At 35.5% G+C, this 22,894-nt stretch overlaps 1 protein-coding gene across 2 annotated transcripts in view; it reads left to right on the top strand.

Moving 5' to 3' along the window:
• Positions 1-22,894, top strand: part of Rbfox1 (RNA-binding Fox protein 1) — a 731,414-nt gene that overhangs the window by 367,189 nt on the left and 341,331 nt on the right. For both annotated transcript variants that reach the window (XM_089634055.1, XM_089634056.1), the window contains one exon: positions 19,003-19,077. The gene's annotated coding sequence lies outside the window, so the exon portion shown is untranslated. The remainder of the gene's footprint in view (positions 1-19,002; positions 19,078-22,894) is intronic.

The following is a 22,894-nucleotide window of genomic DNA, read 5'->3' as shown; positions in this document are numbered from 1 at the left end:
TCTATATAATTTTAAATGAGTAATTTGTGAATTAATACATATTAATAAAATAAAATTTACTTACGCACTTTGGGATTTGAACCGGTGACCTCAAACTTGCTAGTCTTACCCAATAACCGTGAAGGCCGTCGAAAATCCTGTAAATTTTTCTTTTTGTGTCTTGAAGGATTTGAAAACAATGATACCAACTTCACGAAAACTATTCTATTTTATAATTTTTCCAAGACGTTTACTTATGTATTCGCATAATATAAAAATTACTCTTTTTATTATGTTCCACCATACAAATTCTACAAAAGTTACCAAGAATTTTATCTTCCTTTAAATTCGCCGGAAAACTATTGAATATTTGAAAGCTTTTGGAGTGCCTTTTGAGCTTTGACTTTAAGCTCATGTTCCATGGTTCTACTCCTGAAAAAAAGAATATATGAAAGTTCATAGAAATGTTGCTGTATATTTTTAAAAAATCTATGATTCAATCAATTGAGAACTCATTTCAGTAGGTAGGCTAATAATTTGCAATTCCGAGATATGCTAATAATATAAAATAATATGGTAGTGAGACAAAGAGCTGGCGGAGGAAGTAGAGATGTATACTGAATTCAGAAGAAATGAGATTCCTGAGATATTTGCTTAGTAAAACCATATAGGTACTCCAGATTTCGCTAGAAATATGGATTTAGTCCCAGAGTTATCGTGAAGAAGCTAAGATGGTTAGGACCTATGTGCTTACAAACGTAGAACGGTGATTATGTTAATGACGTCAAATCGGGGTCGTCCAAGAAATATAAAGGACGATCTAAAGAGTTTAATAGGTACTTGAATTGGATTATTTCAAGAGTCCAATTATTAATTATTTGAGTTGATTCAAACGCCGTATGAATGTGAACGAAGCAAGGAGTAAATGCCAGGACAGAGTTGTGTGGTGTCCAAACCTCTGACTGTATTGGAACTTGTGGTCCATTGGTGACAGTTGTGTGTATAGTTTGTAATCGCAATCCTCTAATCGAAAGAAGGTTTAAAAAATCTGGGGAGGCCTTAATCTAGTACACGGAGAAAAATGAGTACGGCTTTTTTTTATCAAGATACCGTTAAAATTTGACCATTTCGAGGTGCGAAAATATTTTATTAATAGTTTATTATTAAATTTGTCAAATCATTCGTGATAGGCCTCCAGTCCCGTTTTTAACAGAAACACGAATAATTTGACCAGATTTTTAATAAATTAACAATATTTGTTATTAGTAAGTTTTCTCCGTGAAGACGAGTGATAGTGAGCTGATATAAAGGTCAATATTTTCCTCGTACATGCAAGGTTTTAATTTGATATTAATTTGTGATTTACGATAGCCCTGTAAACAAACAACATTCCTAATGCGAACAGCAAACGTGTATTTGTCCAGTCGAGCCTGAAAATAACTATTCACCCTTTGCCATTTTACGACTGTGTGGGCAGTAAATAAGAACATTTTGTATCCCTTGTTATCTCGAATGAGTTTTTCCATCCCTTATATTATACTAGGGATTGAGAATTCGGTCCCGATAAAGGAAGAGGAGAGGTGTAAATTGTACAATAAGACTGGATATTAGGAAGCCTCACGGATTACCCTCCAAATCCAGTCAGCTTCCATAAACATTTGTATTCATTGTATCTTTGTATACTACGCCACATCCCCGGCAAATTGGAAAAATTGAAAATGCTTCCACGGAGAACGTAGCAATAAAGCATTGAATAATTTCAATCTCCATGATGGGTTTTTTTCATTGCAAACTTGCTCTCTGTTTTGGTGTAGTGATCTTTTTAAAAGTTTTTTTTTATTTTTTTTTATAGTGAATTACTCACAAGAGTCCCAACTGCTCCCGTCTGGAGCCAGTGAGACTATGGCATCCCCAATTGGGGGATGTTGTGAGGCTGAAGGTAAGTGGGGAAGAGAAAGAGGAAGGTGGGGAAGTACCTGGCTATTCAGATCTAGTCACTAAACACGGCTAAAGCCATTTGGAGCAACGTTTCAATTCTGAATGGTGGTCTTACACCAGGGCGATACTGGTAGTATCTTCCACTCTGGAACGTGCCGCAAATATACTATATATTATTTTAATTAATTAATTGTGAAATAACACAAATTAATCAAATAAAATTTATTTGCGCACGCCGGGTTCGAACCCGCGACCTTCGGAATGGCAGTCCAATGCGTTACCACTGGACTATGCCGGCCGTTTAAAAGACTTTTAATAATTAACTTAGCAAGCCTTACCCGAAGGTTGCGGGATCAAAACAAAACAAAAATATATATAATAAGTGATTTATGTTATTACATACAGAATTAAATTTATTTATATTTGCGGTCTGTTCTTTTGATTATCGGTCTAAAATGCAATATACCATGAGTGTCGCCTTGGTGGGAAAGCATCACTGATTACTATTTTGATTAAGCAGATCTAAGTAGCAAGATACCAAACTACCTTCTCTCTATCCCTCCTTCGCCTATTATCGACTCTCACAACATTCCTCTTATTTATTTATTAAAATTTAAACCCTCTAAACTACTTTTTTAGTTTTTTTCAGTTCTGGACAGCAATGGTATCAACAAAAATATCAGCCCGTAATGAAAATTTTTTTTACTAAAATACATCACATATAAAAAAAAATGTTTTTGACTGAAGATTGTACCTTCCTTTACAGGGACTGGATTCAACCGCTAAAATGCGGATATGTAATCGATTGCCACCAAAGGGTTAGCCTGTCGAGTTTCAGCTCGAACGGATGTCGGGAAGTGGGTTTATTTCTGCTTCAAAAATTTGCATTAATTAATTCTTTTTTGACCTCTCTTACTGGTCTCTCTTGACTCTTCGCCTTGTATCGCAGCGGAAGAGATAGATTCGTTTGTCGTCATTTGTTCGTCACTGCTGCACACACTGATTCCTTCATTCCTACCCACCCCTCGTACCTTTTTTCTTCCCAGAACTTCCTCTTCTTCATTTCCTTAAAAATACCCTCCACACTACATCCCCAAATATGACGCAGACCTTGAAAGAAATTATTTTCCTCAGGGCCTCCTGTGTGAGGTTAATGTAAAAGACAAAACAATAAAGTATGGGATTAAAAATTTCATTTTCAGTCACGTATTACGGTAAATTGATAAATACATCCAGATGTGATTCATAAGAGCTGTTTGGACAATAAAGTCAAATGTTTGACCCCATCAGTGTAGAGCGAGACAGATATATTATAGTTATATAAAAGCACATGTATTAGTTTCACCTCTCTCTCTAACATCCCAGCTTGCAACTAGTAAAAACGATCCGTAATCTCTGTACCCGGTTATCAATAAACTCAGTAATAAATAATCCAGAGCATCATAATTACAGTGGTAGAGCCAACACAAAATATTATTAGTAACAATAACATATAACTTTTTTGATGTAAATTTTTATCTTTTGGCAATCACTTGACGGCAGATATCTTATTTTACTTATACCAACCCAAGAAAACATACATTTTCAACTATATTTTTGCACTCCAACGTTAATTGAACCCGAAACGTCCCCACTCGAACTAATGTGAGTAGTCGCTACGGAGAAGGTCTGTATGATTGGTTTATGGTAGCAATCCGGCTTCGAAAATTTTGATCGATATGGTTTCCAACATTTAATAGAAATTTATCAAGGTATACCGTGGAATGTAATTTATAACGTAGATGTTCGAAGTTGAGAAATGCTTTCCTAACTGTGAAATCCTTTCCGGAACTGGGTCATTCAAAATAATAATATTGCGATTAATACAAATGAATGATACGCTCTTTTAGTTTTAACTAAAGTAAAATTTTCTGTTTTCAGTTTTCACAAATGTGGAGAAGTTATAGTAGTTATTATCTGTAATGTGGCTTCGAATCGCTTTATAATATTTGAACATAGTTATTTTATGTAATGTGAGTTTTTACACACTATAATATATATATTAATGTTTTTACTATACACATAGTTATTTTAAGCAATGCGGTTTCAAATAATTTTTTGACAAATATTATTGGTTCTACTATTATTATATGCATAGTTATTTTTTGTATTCTAGCTTCTCATCACTTGATGATATATATAATATGTATTTTACTATTGTACTAACTTAATATACTAACGGGAAGTTACTCTGAGTACACTGTTAATAAAATGTTACCATCTACATGTATTATACGAGTGACAAATAGAAAATATGTATTCATATAGCTTTTGCTTGAAATGGCCATATTTAGTTACTATTACTAGTTCTGAACTTCCACTTTCCAACCTTCCTTTAAGTCATCTTTTTCCCCTCCCCACTAATCTCATAACATCGTTAATCTAATAAAATAAATAACTGTATCCATAACGCGATGTGATGGTTAGTCGGAAAATTGCAGTTTCGTTTCCACCCTATTCGACAATATTACATTTTATTCAAGTTTGTTCCACTCTGCTTCTCCTTCACGTCATGTATAATTGACTTAATGATTTACAGCTTCTAACTACGTCTATATAACATAAATAATTTCGCACTTTAAGGATAAGAAATTCCTCATATTAAGGATGTCAGTCCAGTCTTATTGCCCCCGGATAATTGGGACTCTAGTTTCCTACAAAGTAAAAAATAAAGTTCAACATCTTATAACGAGCACCTCCTATAACTAGTAATTTGCATAACGAGCAAAACAGATGGTGAAAAAAATTCTCTCTTAACGAGCGAAATTTCGCAAAACCAATGACGCAGACTTATACGCCAGAGCGTCAGTCTCTGGTTAGCACTTGTTCCGCAAGCACGTTATTTATTTATTTATTGGACAATTTGTGAGATAGCACCCCAGAGCGCTTTACCGTTGATGCAGGTATTACAAAAAAATATATTAGAAAAATAAAGTAAAGTTAAGTTAAGGAAAATTAAGTACAGGAACGGGTGACACGAAGGTAGAAGATAGAGACTTTGCAGCAAGAATCCTAGGTGGTGAAGAAACTGGACCAGTTGCTGCAGCGAGAGAGTCCACCGCGTCCACCAACAGTGCCAGCATGAGGGTCGTCATCCGTCCAAGTATGTGTCTGCTGCTGATAAAGAGCTGACACAATATCCTCACATAGATAAGAGACCTTGGCTGCACCGCTGTGACATTCGGCGAGTCCATCATTCATCTCCATTTCATCATGTTCCTGGTTATTGTTAAAGTGGTGCATTCTGCCCGCAATAAAAAGTTACGGTCGAGATAATAAATTACCCTGGGCTTAGCGAAACACTTGCTAGGGCCTTCAGAGTTACCAAGAATTCCGTTGAAAACATCCGAGGTACATTTATCGATCGACGTTCGTTCATCGCGAGCGAACAATATAATAGTTAAATATTTTTATAATAGTTGAATATTTTTGAGCAAAATTTCCGAATATTCTATGTTTTAATGACTTGTTGTTAAGTTTATTTAAAATTTTGACTTTAAAAATAATTTCTAAAGGATGTTGCCACATTTCCCTTGAAAATACTAAAAAAACACAGAACGGTTGGAAGACACGTTATAGGACGCGTCCGGCTGCCACGAAGGCTACAACAAAACCGTAACAAAACGTCAAACGTGATCACACATTTTTCCAAACTTGTGTTAAGTCATTATTTATACTTTTTTGGTGCAAAGGTTGATAACCCTTCAAAAAATGTCCTTGAAGGAAAGAACAAAGGAAGACAAAAGTAGGATTAAAACTTAAAATCATTGAAAAGCGAGAACATGGTATGAGCGTGGCTGATCTAGCGAGCCTATTCATTCGGTCTACATGAACGAATCGGACTATCCTCAAGAACAAGGATAAAATTAAGAAGATATATAATATGATAGATGCAACACTTTTCCGTTACTCCAGTCTACGGACCAGCAGGTTATTTCTAACTTTAAGAAATTCTTTACTAACTCTGACTGAAGGGAAAAGTCTCACTCTCAGAGAGTTTTAAAAAGATCATTCGTTACTTGCTTAAAACGTTGATTGAAAAGGCGTAGAAAAGGGTTATCAAGAGGACCCTCACTTTTGCTTGGAAGAAGCTTTTACCAAAGAGCGTTGTCGAATGTGATTTTCATTTTATTGTCAACGAGATCGTGTCTTTAGCCAATATCATGGGACTGAAGGTAGATAGCTTGTGAAAGAGCAAAGTAAAGAGCTGACCACAGAACTTATGGAGTGGCATTGTGTTTCACAACGAGGAGTTATGGAGGAGAGTATGTTAGTCGATGAGGAGGAAGTAGCAGAGCAACAATCTTATAGCGCCACAAGAGAAATGCCAAAAGCATGGTATAATGTTGCATCGTACATTGAGAAACATCACCCTAATAAGGACGTGGCTATGCTTTCTACAAATTTATTAAATTATAATGCTGTGTCACATTTTCACCAAATTTCTCAAATGTCTCTAGACAGCTTTCTAATAAAAAATAATGAATTATTTGTCATGAATTCATAAATAATATACTAGTTATTTCGATTTTTTTATTGTGGTTCGCAAATTGAAATCGCATTCCCGGTCGTTACGCTCCTTTAAAAATAAAGGGTAGATAATTTTATATGTTAAAAATTTAGTATTTTTTGGCATGGAACTAAATATATATTGATTATGATTTATATGGGAAAAATTGTCATAACAAATTAGATTATAGAACGAATTTAACTCGCTACTAGAAGTTCAACTGTATTATTATATCTACGTCTTAAATCCAATTTATTGTATCTCCATAAACCGACATCGACAAAAATTAAGTAAAATAAATTGAATCTTTTAGAAAATTTTATTTTGCATTGAAATATAAAATTATCTTTAGAATAGTGTAAGTAAGTTCGGCCTAAACATTTTGCTTCAACTTCGTAACTCATTTTTCATGAAATCGTCAATATACCCAATATAAGCTAAACACTGTCTTCAGAATTATTTCCATAGCACCAACCACACTGATGAACTGTTGGGCATACTCAATTATTGCTTGTAAATTAACAGATCGTCGGCGATCAAAGCATCAAAAGCCCTCGAACTAGCCCCCAATACATAAATAATAATAAAGTTGTGGGGGAAATTCTGGCAAGTTTGCTAACATATTTCGTCTGCTTTCACCGCAACTTTTCAATGTTAATAGCCTCCTGGCGAAAGACGAGGACCTTTTGTCCCCCAGGAAATCATTTAAGGCTGTGAGCAACCGCGCCGTCCACAGCGCTAAGTTTTACCCCGAGTAAACCCCAAAACTTAGCAACCAATCTGCCTTAGTTACGTCTTGTTTAAAATTATTCATTTCATATTAAATTGGTCAAATATTACCCAGTTTCGTCTGCAACACTCTTTTTTCTCAATAAACATTAAATTAAATAATACGGGACGCAATGAAGGTTTGTATGTGTGGTCAAATTTTTTGGCATAAAAATATAGTTTCAATATATTTCGATGGAAACCGATTGGTAACATTTTTGCGACAGAAAAAAATTGTGCGAATTTCATCACGCCAATGTTCACTGTTTGTGAGATTTTGCTGCTTCTGCTATTCAGATTTGCATTTCGTCTGTAAATTTATTTGTGCGTTCCGTGTCCGGTCAACCTTGTCAAGATGGTAGCCGTGTACGTTTTTATTGTTATATAAGTGTGAAAAAAATATAATACTTATAAACGAAACATGAACCAGTCACAGAAAATAAAATGATACCCACAACTAGGGATCGAATCCGGTTTACCGTATCCCATACAATCTTAATAACAATTCTTTTTACAAACTTTTTTCAAGCATGTAGGTAACGGCATTTATGCAAATCTTCCTAAATGCGAAACTGATAAACTACAATCAGTGTTCAACGCCGCAGCAAGGCTTATCACCGGGGTACCCAAGTTTTCGCACATTTCGGAACACCTCCGAAATCTTCACTGGCTGAAGTGTCCTGAAAGGATCCAGTACAAGCTATGCTGGATGGTGTTTAAAGCTATCAACGAAATGGCGCCACCGTATATTACTGAGCTATGCATTCCGGAAAATACTGGTCTAAGGCAGTCAACTCTTAGATCAGCGACATCATCTGCAATTGGAAGGTTGAAAGAGCCTAAGCGAAATCCGAACACTAAGTTTGGTGATCGTGCATTCGGAGTATCCGGCCCCAAGGCTTGGAATAAACTTCCTATGGAATTGAGATGTATAACCAGCCCAACAGAATTTAGATCCAAACTAAAAACTCACTTTTTCAGACACTCATTTCCATAAATCCGTCATTCTATCCAAATATTTCTTTTTTTTCATTTTTTTTATACCGTAATTGTTACATTATCTAGCGATTCCGTTCATTCAATTTTGCTATTGACTTGCCTACCAGTGGACAATGGACAATATCAGCCTGAACATAACAAGTTAATCGGTTTAATTGTTGGCAGATGAATCATCTAAATGCGTTTAAGATTGGCGATTGATTGATTTTATTCATTAATTTAATTCATTTAACATATAATATATCCAGCTAACAATAAATCCACCCTAATATAATAGAACTTCCTTCTTCTTCTGGCGTTAGTAAGATTAAATTGTTAATTTTAATTTTAGTTGTAAGTTGCCAAATATGTAAATACTCGTGTATATGTCGTTAAGATAGTAGTTATAGGCCTTATTCGTAAGTCACTAGATATAAGTCTTAGAGATAAGTCAGTAGTTCTAGTATTAAATATTTAAGAAATATCTTTGTACAGCGCCCTTGAGGTGATTTCTCACGAAAACGGCGCTATATAAATTAGCCAAATATTATTATTATTATTATTATAATATTGAGAAAAGCATTGATCTAATAAACCCTGGATGGAACTATTCGAGAAAATTTTGAAGCCACGGAGTGAGATGTATGAAAAGTGACAAAACCTACATAATTTTTTTAATGACATATCCCATTCCCTGTCTCATCAAATACCCCAAAAAATCATCAGCCGTTATAATTGCATTAAAAATACAAAAATAAATTAAAATAGTTTATATTATATTTCACTAATAAATCATTTCAAACGTTGGTCATACAGGATGGCTGCCAGGCAATTTTACCTCACTCTAGATTTGGCTTCAATGCCGCTCATACTAAATCACACTAATGTCCTGGGCTTATGATTAGGTCCATGGAAAAAATCAAAATAAACAAATAAAGACGATTTGAAAAAAGATTATTTATTTTACCATTGAAATGACCACCATTTTGAAATGGAAACGGAACGTACAAAAAAATTATATACAAATTAAATTAAAAACATTTGAGTTAAATACAATATTTCAAAGCCGTATACAATTTATTCCAAGTTAGGTGCATAAATAAATAGTTGACTATAGGGGGAGTTTCATGATAAATTATTTTCGTTTGTCGTGACATTGCGACATAAAATTGTACATGATAGAAACATAATACAATCGTAAAAGTTATATAAAAATCCATTCTTGTCACATGTCATAGCGAGACTGTCCTTGGGACTAGTATTACTTTATGTACATAGGAGTTGGTTCTCTTAATGGGTAATTATTTTTTAATGATAAACTAATGTTTATAAAACAAGGTTATTCTTTGTTATCCTTTATGCTATTTTTATTTATTTATCTATCAATATAAAGTTTTTTACTTGTATTTATCGACATCTGTCTCACTAGGGTACACCTGTGTCGAGACAGACGTATTCAGATACTTAAAGAATATTTACATGCATGACTAAATCAAAATCAAAATACAAATTACAAAGTTGTATACATTTTAAACTATGGAGTCAATAGATAGATAATAGAAAGAGTAGGTACAGGTACGACAATATTGTAAATATATATGTATGCATAAAGGATAACAAAGCAATAATTATAAAATATCTCCCTAGTAAAAATAAATGCCGCCAACGGGAATTGAACCCGTGCCTTTTGATGTCCGGTCAGGTGCTTTGAAATCACTGAGCTATGTCGGCTTATTTCCAATCCACCAAATGATTCAATATGTACTAGTGCCTCAATCAACAATTGCTGTTTATTATATTTTTCCACCTGTAAACAACCAACTTTATTTTTGTAGGAAAGGCTTTGTTAGTGCTAAATTTCTCACTAGATGGCGTCGAGACATACAATATCTTCATTTATTTTTGAAATATTTTTGACTTGTCAAATATTATTATTTTTTAATGGTAAAGTAATGTTTATAAGAAAAGGTTTTATGTAAATCATAAAGGATAAAAAATAATTAGTCGCCTGAAATATCAATACAAAATGAAAATATCTCCTGAGTAAAAATAAATATAAATAAATTTAAGGCTATATTCATACTAATTCAACCACATAAGCAGCACCACTTATAAAACGGATAGCCATTCAAAGAATATGTCTGTTCGAATGAAATAGCTGCAAGAACGGCCAGCTAAAGTATGTCCACTAGACCTAGTTTAGTGAAACAACGGGCGTTGTCTCAATAACGTATCTTCACTCTATTAATTCAATTCGTCTAATGTCTGCGCTAGTATTTTTATAAAGCTTAGCTACGTGATCTCAGTGAACGTAACGTTATTTTGCATGTTATCGATCCATGCTAATTCGGAAAGCACTGAGTGTGAGCCCACGCCATGTGGTTGCTTCAGGTTATTCCCGACCAGTGAAGTGATATGCCGATAGAAATGTACCAGGGGCGTTTCCATATACCTAAAGTAAGCTCATTTTTTTCTTACTTCTGGTGACATTGATCAAAACATTTATTTACAACAGCTGTACCCCTCAGTCTGTCTATGCAGATAGAAAAACAATAGCGCGTATTGCTGTTATGGACGAATTCCACCTGCCGAGTGCTCGGCCGAGTCAGTCAGTGAAAGGAAAAAAATCAGCGTTTAGAATTTTAGGAGGTGAAAAGAAGTGTTTTTCAAAAAAGTAACTTTTTTACCTTTTTTCATCTTTCACATGTGACATCTACATCCTATTGGTATATAAAAACACACGTGTATTGGAATGCAACGTTGTGTAAAAATTTCAAAGCAATCCTACGTCCAATAACAACCATTACGTAGATGGCAATAAGGTTTAAATTCCCGCTTAACACCATCCGCCTGTTTTGATTTATACAAGAAAAAAACATGGCCAAAAGTGCCTTTTATTTTATTTTGTGGATGTTCAGGCATAAATATTTAATTTTTTTCGATCATTTTATAAATAACTAAATTTGCCACATTGTACAATAAAACCATAACCGAAAATATGTTCGTAAGTAGGAGATTTTGAACTTTAAAGCAGTTTTCATAGGCCTTTACATTTTTTTTCTGGGCTTATAAAAAGACTTATCTAAAAAATACTCGATTAATTCAAAGGCTAAGATGTATTCTACTCGCAGTATTTAATTAAAGCATCTGAAACATTTCTAGGCGACCAAATTTTCAAACCAAAAACACATGATTTTGAATTACTACGTATGACATCGCCTTTAGGAACTTTCGAAGATTTATTACCCGAAATTCCTACACACCCCTCGTACCTGTTTCCTTCCTAACTAACCATCACGCCGTTACGCCGCAGGGGTAGGCAGGGAAGACGGACCGCCAAACAACTCAGTCTTGGCATACACTTATTGCCTCGTTCACATTCATACATCATCTCATAAATACTCTTCTATTATTCTGACTCTTTGCATGGCCCGACTCGAGTATCTGCCATTATCATTCTACCGATGACCGGATAAATCATCACAATGATAATTCATCATATCTTTAAAAAGTTATATAAAGTCATGGAAAGTGATAAAACAAAAACTCTATTAACTGGGTAAAGTAGGTTAGGTTAGGTTAGGTTAAGTAAAAAAAAAAAAAAAATTCATTTTTTCTAATGACTTTATATCACTTTTTAAAAGTGTGTTGAATTGTCACTGTGTTGAGTTATCATGGAACCCATTCTATCATATCTACAATTCGCATTCGCATCATTTATTCTCCTTACACTCCTTTCTTTGCTCATTCGCTCTACGTGCCCAAACCATCCCTGCGTCCCTTTCTTAATCTTACTCATTCCGCACAGCATACCCAAAGATGACAGAATTTGAGCGAAATTATTTTATTTAGGTCCTTCTGTAACTCCATACAATTTAAAATAATTATTTCTTGAACCAATAGTCAAGCAAGTCGAAAGGTTTGATGTAAAACGATTACATAGGTTTTCTTTCAAATCGATGTAGATCTCACTTCTAGAGGATTGTCTGTTCAGTATTCCAATAACCAATATTGACACTAGGCCGTTACTGGGCCGTAGTTTTCCAATCCCGATTTCGGTATAACTGTTCAAATAATGTGGAGTGTTCCAACATGTACTAAAGCTTTTTCTAACTTCTACTCACGCAAGTTCTAGATTATAAAAGAAGTGTCACGAATTAATAATAATCGAATAATTTGTTTTATTACTAAGTATTTTTTACATTAACCCCATACAAGAGGCCCTGAAGAAAATAATTTCTCTTAGGACCTATTTCATATTCGGGAATGTTTTTATAGTAATAATAATAACATGGCATTTAAATAGCGCAGTTTAGTATCATTTCACTTCAAGTGCGCTTAACTATCTTAAAAACGGTAATTTATTATTAGTGGTCATGTTCTCAAAATTATTCCTACAGTGTTCTTTACCCAATACAGATCTAATATTATAACACTAAATATACTGTTCATACAAAGACAAAACTTAGAATAACAAAAACAGCGGGACAGGACAAAACAAATAACAATAACAGCAGAACAGGACAAAACAAGAATATTAAAACTAGAAACATAATATAAAACATGAGACAATTTGTGCTCAGACATGAGAATCTTTCGAGCAGACATGTTAAAAGGTACAAGGAGGTAACCGAAATCAAACAATTACCGAAATTTTTGTACTTTGCCTTATTATAAAATATCGAAAAAATCGATTTGTGGAGGGTCTTTTTTAAGGAAAGGAAGTTCTGGAAAGGAAAAAGGTATGAGGGGGTTGGCAAGAATCTAGTGGTCAGTGCGTCAAGAAGTGACGGACGTATGAACTATTTATGAAATGAGAATTAAAATAAATATTTCTCCATTACTATTATGATAAATAAAACAGTCTGAGCACCTTTTTGGCATTGTTTAAAAATTTTACGAAGGAAAATTATGCGCATTAATTTCGACGAAATTCCTGTTTAAAAGCATTATTTTCCATTTCCGGTAATTTTAATTATTTTTTTCTTACAATAGTTAATTAACTTGACACTAAGTGATGTTTTTTGTAATTAAATCACTAGGGTCTATCTTGGGTAATTAGATCACTAGATTATTACGGTCACGATAAAAATAATTACCTAGCAAGAAATTATTTTACGAATTATTGAGATGTTGATGGTTGTTCCAATAAGGAACTTAGTCCTTTAAAAAAATTAAATTATACCTTTTTCAATGTCCTGGCTTGTGACCTCACAATGAGACTAGAATAAAAGTAAGCTTCTTGTGACGTCACAAGAAGCTTACTTTTTGTATTAACAGGGTCAACTCAACTAGGACGGACTCATAAAATATTCGTTCTATTGCCTTTTGTATTATGGTGAGACACACGATTTAAGCAGTTTTAGAAAGAGATAACACATAACACCACACTTTGTAGTTGCATATAAAAGCTTGAAAGCCAAAAAGACCGCAAAATGTTACGTGTTTGCGAAATATTTGTGCATTTTTATTAATTATTTTTATACGAAACTAGAAAAAGTGAAGAAACGGTAAGCTCTATAATACGTCTGTGAAATTAAACATGTTTTTTGTTTCATATGAAGTGCTATTTCTACCAATAAAAGTAAGCGACAAAAAAGACAGAGATTTTTGTTCAGAATGTTTTAGTTGCACGTGTACATTCGCAATATAAAAAAATCTGAAAGAGTCCTTCATCTGCTTTCAAAAACAGTAATTAATTTTCGTCTTCATTCAAAAACAGCAAAAATTAAATTCACAAATTTCTGACAGCGAAATTTAAAATTGTTCATACAATACCAGAATTTAAAACCCGGAAAAGACTCACAGCGTGACGCTAAGAACAGCCGATGCATTGATGCCAACCAAGAAGGGCGATTACCGATTATTTTCATTGAAGGGAAAATTTTTTTCATTCATTTCATTTTGAAATAACCATTAAATGCATATACAATTAAACTTATATATATTTTTAAGCAAATTTGTTTTATTTATATTGGAATAAATTTTATGTTAATGTTGTGTTTCCACAAACAGTTCTCCAACTCGTCGTGGAAGAAGATTTTAAATAATAGGTTCTTTGTGTTAAATCGGGGATTTATTAATAGAGTATTACAATGGTGACTCGATAGTCGACCTAACTAGGAGCTGGCTAAATGAGATCTGAAAACACCAAGTTTGTCTGGGAGCATTCTAACTGGTCCTGGCGACTACTGGCTACTAGCTGCCATCTTGCGGACTTCCGAGCAATCTCTATGTACTGCCCTCTATGAGTGCATCTGTGAAGCTCTTACTTCCCAACAGCTAATAACTGAAGAACTAAATAACTGAATAACAGCTTATAACCCCTCAATGTAATATATCAATGACGTAAAATAATAAGGTCCCAATAGCCGAGTGGTTAGAGGCATTTTCCCGGTAGGACAGAGATCCTTGGTTCGATTCCCAGTTACCTTTTATCTTTTTCTGTTTCATGTCTCGTTTGAATTTTTTAGTATTCTTCAATAAAATAATATTTTTCCATGAAGTTCATTTTTTGTCTGGAAATAAAAAATACCCACAGACATATGAATATTAATAGACTAGAACTTAAAGGTGAGGGGTAAAATCAACAGTTGCGGAACGCAGAGGGGAAAGCTGACTGTGATTCGTTGATAAATCAATCTGACAGTATATAGGCATCTCGCATTATAATATCACCATTTAGTTCTTAAAACTAAAATCTGTTTTGAATGTATAGACATTTTTACATGGGAGCGCAAATTACTCGCCACGTTATGAACAAATTTGCGAAGTCCAAATGCGGCAAAATAAATTTCTTCTATTTTCAGGGTCAATTTTTTTGTTTACGTATTTAGTTAAGACACTTTTATAAATGTACTTCCCAGTAAACAACGATGAGCAAACTTGAGAATCGCTACATTCGACCAATGTTGGAGGGTTGTCACAACCGCTCTGTTCCTATTAATAATAAAATAATTAAATCTTTAAGAAAATATATAACATTTCACTTTTAAGAAGATAATAGAAAAGTAAAACAACTAAAAAAAAATGAAATTATATACACACAGCTTTTACCAGCGATTCCTAAGAGTATTTGGAGTAAAAATTTGGACATCATTTTGCCGTCCGATGACACTTTGTTATGATGCAGGGCTAGACTCCTTTTGTTTTAATATTTTAATCATTAATTTGTTCTGCATCATCACATTTATCCTCGCAGATTCTCTAACCTAGTTAGGAACTGGGCGATTGTCGCTGGTATTGATTTTGGTAAAATTTCGAATCATAATTTAAAATTTAAAATCTGTACCGGGCGGAAACAGAAAAACAAATGACTTCTCGGCTGGACAGTGAACGGGTGGGTTCGTGGACTGTACAGACGATGGTCGCAGTGCTTTTCGTTTTTGAATAATTGATTGTACGGAATGTAATTCCTTATTTTTGTCGCCGATGAGTGCGATTCTTGCTTACGGGCACGGCGGTAAACGTTTTTGTGACCGTAAAATAACCATTCCCGAAGTGGGTAATAGTGATCTCGCTGGACGGAAGTTGTACGGACGGACCACGCGACCGCCGTTATACAATTGAACGGGAATCCGTAAAGTAACGGTCAATCCTGCGTAGGATTGGATCATACGCTATTTATATTTTGTGCCATGCATGGCTGTCAATCGGGAACTTCGTTCTTTTTGATTTCTGGAGTTTGAATCCCGACATCGCACGTGTTCGACGGGCCGAGAAAGAGCCCTATGTATGGGTTGCAGCATCCCCAGGAACGGCTACGCGCTTATAGATAGCTGGAGTTCATGGATGTGGCCAGGAGGAGTATATCCACCTTTCCAGAAGACGGATCACGCTTCTACGGAGTTACGTCCGCCGCCGAATGGGTGTGCGGGACGTTCCGTCGCTTCTCCCATAGTTTAGATACAGATAGCTAAAAACTGGTCGGTCTTTGGGGTAAGTCAAAATTATATAATTATGTTAATCTGTTGAGCTAGGGCTCATCAGCAAAATGTCCAAAAGGTTTCTAATACATGTAATATCTATCCATGCACCGCCTTTTATTTATGTACATTGAGATACCATCCTAAAACAAAAGAAACTATCATGATGCTGACACGCGACCTTGGTTGCGAACTTTCACACCTGAGATTATTGAGTATAAACATTCTAGATGATTAATTCTAACCTAGATTGGCGCGTTCTACCGAACAAAGTTTATACAATTATTATTATTTGTACCCTGGGTCAAACCCCACTTAACAACTTTTTCAATTAAAAACAAAAAACATGATTTTCTATCACACATCGCAGCCCCGTTATAACCTAGCGCATTACGTGATATGCACTCCTTCTCGTTCCAGCAGTACCGTACATACGAAACAAGCGCATACCTAACACGTGGTTCGTTGTGACGTGTGATAGTATGATCCAAAGATAATATATGATCGGTGGCGACGTGCAATAGAAAAATATAATATTTTTAATTTTAATAGATAAAAAATATCATCGGACAGCAAAATGACACATGCATTTTTAATTCCAAACATGCTCATTGTATCTACATTTTACTTCCAAACATACCAATTTTTCACAATTGATAACCAACCATTTATCTTATATTAAGTGTTGTTTATGAGTTGTGTAAAATTCAAAACTCGTTTAGTAATATGAATAATATGAAATAAAGCCATTAAACTGGAATAAATCTAAAAATGATTGGTTTATTATCCTCTATTAATACGACGGAGTTCCAGCAAGATATAACAGATGAAAAAATAGACGTTCCAAATGATACGATTATGTATTTTATCAAAGCGCGAAAGACGAAGGCACATCCCTGATTCTTATGCAAACGGCTTTGTGTTTTGCGTCCAGATGTATCACGATGTGATAGTATATGTTTCTACAACTTTTCCATATTATACGATGTGAATAAGCTTAAAAAAAGTAAAATAATGCTTACATATGGAATGTAATACGACAATTGGGTTTATCCTCTTTTTCACATCTATTTTTACAAGTTTTCCTAGCACAAGCCACCATTTTGCCGTGTTATTTCGTACAATAAACAGATGATGCATCAACCATAGCTCGACACTAGTTCGCACAAGAATGATGACGCTTTTATCACTTAGGGCAGGTCTACTAATATTCATATCTCTATGCAAATACCTAAATATAAATTATGAGGTTTTTTTAGTCGTACCGCAAAAAAAGATCCCAACTGCTCATGAAACTTTAATCATTAATAAATTAAACATGTATCCGCCCTTATTCACCCAAGGAATAATACTTACTCAATAAAACCAGACATCCTGAAATAATTAATTGCTGCCGAGAACAAAATATTACGTTTCCCTAACGACAGAGTTGGTAAGGAATAATAAACTTCCAATTAAATATTTCTGTGTATATTACACAATTAAATACACATGGCAAAACCATGAATGAAGGGCTTCTAAATATTTGTAATGCAGTCCTGAGCAAATTGTGGCCCGCGAGCTATCCAGAAAAAAAAACTTTTTTGTCGTCGCCCAAAATTACACCCTTTTTACATGTTCTTTAATATTTAAAAAAGATTAAAACGACAGCATTTTGTGGATGCACCAATGTAGAAAATTAATTGGCCACGGCGGTTCTTATCTTCTTCGTTTCATACTTATAAAAAACTGGGTGAAGTACCCGGCGTTGCCCGGGCTTTATGTAGAGTTTTTCGATATCACATGTAAACAGTAATTTTCCGCATATTTTAAACATCAGGTGTGCCAAATTTTATGAAGAAATATGTATCAAATTTCTGCTTTAACGGGTGGGAAAAGCGGGTTAGTTGTTTTTTGAAATCTCACATAAACAGTCACCTTTTTGCTTGTTTGAATGTGCATAAAAATTTTCAATATCGGAATAAAACTGTAGATTTGTATAAAAAAACAAAAATTTATGCCACCGCCACTCTTTTTTATATAAATATATAAAGCATATGCTTTAAAGTTTTTTTTAATTCGAACTATTTTTTGAAAAGTAACTTCTGAATGCTAAAAATCATCACCATTTAATAATTTGACCGTGGACCCAGAAAATTTTTCGCCTGTGATGTTTTCACCTGTGCCTTCCAGAAAGTTGTCCCGCTTATCCTTACTTTCATCTCCTCATAAGACTGTCGCCACAATTTGCTATATTATAGATAGGGAAATCGGAGCTAATTTGCGAAATTCACATATTTGTATATTTTTTTATCGAACAAATATCCTGCTATATTAAAGGAATGTTTTTTTCATATTCATTAACGAAGGGGTATAAAAAATGATTGAATTTAGGTCCTTTCTTCTTCTATATTGTTTGTTATGGTACTGGGGTTCCGCCAATAAAATAGCGACTGTTCGGGGTTCCGTGGCCGAATAAGATCGGCTATGGTATAACTAAAGGTTTTATGTATGTCCTTTCTTCTTCTATGTATATTGTTTGTTATGGTACTAGGGTTCCGCTAACAACCTAGCAACTGTCCAGGGTTCCGTGGCCGATTAAGTTCGGGAGCCGCTGCGGTAGATATTTTTTTATTTATTGAAATACCATTTTCATGACAATAAATAATCTGTTTTTACAAATAGTATTTTACTTGCCCGCCTATCTTTTGGAACTCCTAATTTGGCCTTTCAGCCAAAAAAATTGCCCAGGACTGGCTGTAATGTGATGTAGGTACCCTTTTGTTTTAATGAAGATTCGAGCATAAAAGGTTTATATTAGCTCTTTTGTAAATACAGTACATTTACGTATTTAACGAGAATTTTAATTAAAAAAATTATTTTCAGATAATATCACAAGCATTCCTGGTACATGGAGTTGAACTTCTTTGATTTCTGATAACTTCGTACTTCACCAAAAAGGTAAGAAGACTTTTTAATGTGTTTATTTGTTTGGTGTAAACATTGTGCTGTAGAATAGATACAACCTTGTGACGATTAAAAAGTTATTATTTATATGATAGGTACCTCTGTACCTAAAAATATGTTTTAATTATGCAATCTAGACAGCGTCTTTAGATAAACATATCTTGTTTTAATTTTAATATGCGACATCTATTGTCTTTTCTGCAAGTCTATGATGAGTGCCCCGGCAAGGCAAGGCTCCTGGGGTCGAGTTCTAAATGTGACCGTATCTTTTTCTGATTTTTTTGTTTCAGATTTTCGTTAAGGAATCTCTAATATTGTCTTCAATAGTTAAATATTACAATTTGAGGTTGTACTCACTAAGTTATACCAAAAAATAAATAAAATATGTATTTTATTTTAACATTTACTTAATTATTTTTTCTGAAATAATGTTACTGAACTCTTATATCTGTACCTCAGAAGTCAAAGGTCGGTTGTCACATTTCTGAAATTGTTCAGGAGAGAGGATATAGTATTTTTTTCCTTTGAACATTGTGGGGATACCAGACTTTTTATGTTGACATAACTTAGTTTCACATTGTCGTAGGACAACCGTCTTTATACCTCTGTGTGGATACTGAAAACACTAAAAAGGTCTCATGCATAACTCATTTTCACAAAAAACTGGATAACCGACCTTTGACTTCTGAGGTACAGATATAATGAGGCCATTATCCTTACGTGGATAGTTTAGTTTGATATTCAGTGAAAAAAAATCAGGATAAGGCATCCCCAATTGGGGTATGTTGTGAGGCTGAAGGTAGTGATGAGGGGGAGGAGATGTGGGGAAGTACCTTGATATTCAGATTTGGTCACCAAACACGGATAAAGCCATTTCAAGTAAATTTTCAATTCTGAATGATTGTCTTACGCCATTGCCGTACTAAGAGTATCTTCCACTCTGGAACGTGCCGCAAATATACTATACGAGTATATTATTTAAAAATAATAATTATTAATTCATAAAATGAATAAAATATGATTATCAATTCTATTATCAGGGCAGGGCTTCTTATATTAATATTCCACAAATTTAAATTACGTTTGAATGTTTGGAGCGCTGCACCATTCCATAATATTATAGTAATTATCAATTTCAAACAACTTTTGTTATTTATTTTTAAATCATTTGGGATGTAGTCATCATCATCATTTAAAGTGATCAAAACATTATAATAATAAATTGTTACTCCGTTGTCCTTTGTAATGATTGAATCTCTTGATTTAAATTTACAAAACTGTTTAAATAATTTATCTTTTTTCCAATTGTTCCTTGGTTTACTAACAAAATTTACTTATTATATCGGTTTTAATGTTTTTTTTTTCATTCGACATCTGTTATTCTATAGTCTTCAAGGAATTGAAACAAAATAAATATTATAAATTAAAATTGTCGAGGATTATGTCGCTTTGGGGATGCTGTGGAGGGATTTTTTTAAGAAAAGGGAGAAGAGAAAGGTATTAGGAATGGAAAGGTATCTGGGGTCCGGATCACTCTGGAAGTGGCGTACGTATGAATCCATCCCACCCACTGAGGTGCAAGGCGATAGGTCGAGGTCGAGAGAGTCCTGCTGGAGTATCGTAATGTAGTATAGTAAGGTATCCATCATCCATTCTAAATCCGACCCGCCACACAGAATGACCTAGACAACTTTCACCCCTTGAACCCGGCCACCCCAGTCGCCAACTACCCACCCACTTGGGGAGACCTATGGGAGAGGCGTTGGCTATTCAATTTAGGCTGATTTTAGTGTCACGCCGACCGCACGCGCACCGTCGGCGCTGATGGTTGAGATATATGAACTTCTAGGAAGCGTTTTTGAATGACGCGTAGCTATCAGCGCGCAAGGTGGTCAGCGCTGATGACTACGCGGCCGTACGCGTCGCGCGTCGGCGCCGCGTAGCTGTCGGCGCTGACGCTCGCACGAGCGCGTCTGCTTTCAGTGAGCGTTCCAGTGTCGAGCTGAGCAGACGTCATCGCGTGTACAGTCATGGCGAATCGCGAAGTGGATACAGGTCGAGTTATCGATGAGGTTCGCCATATAACAAGACAAAGTCTCCAGCAACGGCTCTCTGATCAATCAATGGATGAACATGGAGTCTTCGTCGTCGCCGGTTTTTATTTTTTTGGGATATTGAAGGTTACACCCGCCCTGTCCCACCCCGGTATAGGTGACTTATGGTCACCCCTTCGGAGTTCTCGCATGAATCTAATTTTTGAATAAACGGCTCTACAAAGTATATAAATGAAGCTAGACCTTCAATGTCCCCGCATACGGTGTTAGGAAGCGGTATGCGAGCGCTTACAGGTATTAATCCAAGGACAACACAGAACAATGAGCATCAAACAATCAAGTAACAAGTGTCAGGCAAATAGTTGGTGGAGGGAACCCACACTCCAGTACCTGTAAGCACAAAAAAGAACAAAGTGAAATAATAGAGTGACGGGGGAGTTTCGCCGAGCCACGTCTGGCAGTCCTGTTGAGAGATTGGTGGTGGTTGGGGTGACTGGTGCAGGTCAGGACTTCCACACCCCTTAGCCGACCACCCGGTGGTGCCCTGAAGATAAGTATGGGAAAAAGAGGGATAAACCCTAAAGAACCTAGGGGAAAGAAGCGTCAGGAGGTCGGAGGCAGGGTGGAGGTTACCCCAATCCGCACAGTCACCCCTCTGACCACCAACGCTCCTCAGGGGTGGCGCAGGTGATTGGCGGAGTCCCCTGGTAAAAAGAAAGGAAATAAAAGAAGCTCCAGCAAGGTATGCGGGGACGAGGCCCGTTGTCCAACCCCTATTGGAGAGAAGTAAACAATACAAGACAAACAACGGAGTTCAGTTCTAGCCTGTAAACTCGTTGCCGTTACTGAAAAAAGAAAAAAAAAATACATATAAAAGAAGAGAAAAGAAAAGAGAAAAGGAAAACAATAAACAATCCAAAAGTGCCAAAAAAAAACAAAGTTGAAAGTGTAAAAATAAAATCTGCATAGTCTGTAAAGAGGACAGCATGTGAAGTATAAGATAACAAAAAAGTAAAACATAAGAAAAGAAAACTGAAAATAAGAAGAAAAATAAGAGACAAGTTATTTAAAAGAAATGTAAGCGAAAGAAAAATCATCTGCAGCAGCTGGTACAGTAAGGAAAGAAAAATAATAAAAATAAGAAGAACAGAATAGCATAAACAATAATCGGAGATTTGTAAAAGAATTAGTCATGGAGCAGGAGCAATACACCAGGGGTTCTCAGTTATCACGCTAGTCAGCGACTCTAAGCTCAGACCATCTCTCAACCCAGATCCTAGTAAACTTCCTCAGACATTCGAAATTAACTCTGTTAGAAACAAGATCGGTGTTCCACACCGGTCTAATGGGGACATTCAGACCGTCTATCATTTCGTCTCTGGCATCCTTCAAGATCTCACAGTGCCACAGAATGTGCTCGGCCGACTGGTAAGTATTGCCACAAGCGCAATTGGGATGGGTAGACAGGGCAAGGCTGTGAAGCCTCCCCCTGAATTCCCCATGTCCTGAGAGGAGCTGCGTCATGTGATGGTCCAGTTTGAGGAAGGCCCCTTCCATTCTGAGTTTAACTGATGGGAAGAAGGAAAAGGTCCATCTTCCCATGCTCGACCTATCCCAACGGACCTGCCACTCTTTAAGCGAAAGGTCCCTCATCGTCCGAAGCAGTCCAGGGAGAGTTCCCGGTCCACCTGGTGTCAGAACGACACCAAGATGGGTTGCCGGGGATCCTCTGGAAAGTCTCTGCTTGGTTAAGACTT

This window comes from Hesperophylax consimilis, chromosome 8, assembly GCF_061612785.1.
Source record: "Hesperophylax consimilis isolate HC1 chromosome 8, BYU_Hcon_1.0, whole genome shotgun sequence".
Lineage (NCBI taxonomy): Eukaryota > Metazoa > Arthropoda > Insecta > Trichoptera > Limnephilidae > Hesperophylax > Hesperophylax consimilis.
Note: the sequence above shows the minus strand (reverse complement) of the source record. Positions and strands in the feature narration are given on the sequence as shown.